This window comes from Mauremys mutica, unplaced genomic scaffold (assembly GCF_020497125.1).
Source record: "Mauremys mutica isolate MM-2020 ecotype Southern unplaced genomic scaffold, ASM2049712v1 Super-Scaffold_100046, whole genome shotgun sequence".
Lineage (NCBI taxonomy): Eukaryota > Metazoa > Chordata > Testudines > Geoemydidae > Mauremys > Mauremys mutica.
This window is the reverse complement of record NW_025423257.1, coordinates 3,318,164-3,319,429: the sequence shown is the minus strand read 5'-3', so window position 1 is coordinate 3,319,429 and position 1,266 is coordinate 3,318,164. Positions and strand designations below refer to the sequence as shown.

General features: G+C 46.5%; 1 non-coding gene across 1 annotated transcript; it reads right to left on the bottom strand.

Annotated features, from left to right (window-relative positions):
- Positions 1-778: 778 nt before the first annotated feature.
- Positions 779-852, bottom strand: TRNAI-AAU. The gene has a single exon. It is a non-coding gene; the product is annotated as a tRNA-Ile (tRNA).
- Positions 853-1,266: the final 414 nt, after the last annotated feature.

The following is a 1,266-nucleotide window of genomic DNA, read 5'->3' as shown; positions in this document are numbered from 1 at the left end:
CACAGACTTTCAACAACCACAGCAGATGTTCACTGAAACAGTGAGAGAGATGGCAAAATAGTGATCTCCAGTGCCTGCAGACATCAAACTATCAGGAATTCTGCGCACAGAGAGGACCCTGCAAGTGGAAAATGCCTTTGGAAAAGACCCTTCTGTCCCCAGCTGTGGTCATACAGTGCTTAGTGCACTGCGTTGTGGCCTCAAGAGCCATGGATGCAAGTTGAGTTATGGCGACCTTTTCCTTGTCTCCACATTTCTTAGGTGCCTCCTTCCAACACTTGTCAGAAAAAACGACCGGTTTCTTTTGGAAGCATTTGGATTGCAAGGCAGAGGCAGTCCTCTCTGTTTCCTCAAAAATTGACCAAAAGGTGGGAGGAGTGGACACATTTGGCAAGGCACTACTGGGTGCTGCACCTCTAACCTCCACTTTACCTGGCAGGTGCCTCTGTGACTTTTCTCCCAGCGGCTCCATTTTTCATCAGTGACAATCAAAAGGAAGATGACATGACATCTGTGTGCAGATATCCTCAGCGAATCACAAGGACGTGTGGCGCAGGCTCTTGTGTTGCAGCAATTGTAGTTGAAGCAACCACCATGCTAATGCCTGTCACAGCAGCCTTTTCATCAGCTCCAGGCTTGTGATCTGATTCTTTCCAATGTTTCTCTCCAAAGAAACCTTTTCCTTAGCAAGCAATTACTTGGATACCTAGGGAGGTCTCTTCTGTTTCCCGGAAAGACACAGGAAAATGTGAGCAGAGGAGACAAAAGTCATAGAACAAGGCACCACTGGAAGTTGAACCCAGGATCTCCTGTTTATTAGACAGGTACTTTAGCCAGCTAAGCCATGGTGCCTGCCTCAAGAAAGTACTTGCAACTGTTCCATTTGATGGTCCAGGACAACACCTGCAAATGCCAAACTACAGACGTTCCCCATTTCCCTCAAGACTTGCAAGGAAGAACTGGCAGGCCAAGCCAGGATCTCCTGGTTACTAGGAAGTCACTTCAGCCAGCTCTTCCCAAAGATCACTATCCAGAGACCTTTAAACAGACACTGCAGATGTTCACCGACAAAGAGATTCCAAAATAGAGTTCTCCACTGCCTGCAGCCATCACGCTACCAGGAGTTCTGTGCACAGAGAGGCCCCTTTGATAATATGTTATTAGTATAAAATATATATGTTGATTTCTGATTTGGGATCCATAGGAATGGAGCAACTCCTTTGATTGTCCAACAGGTACATTCCTAGGGGTTAAAGCAAAGAAACA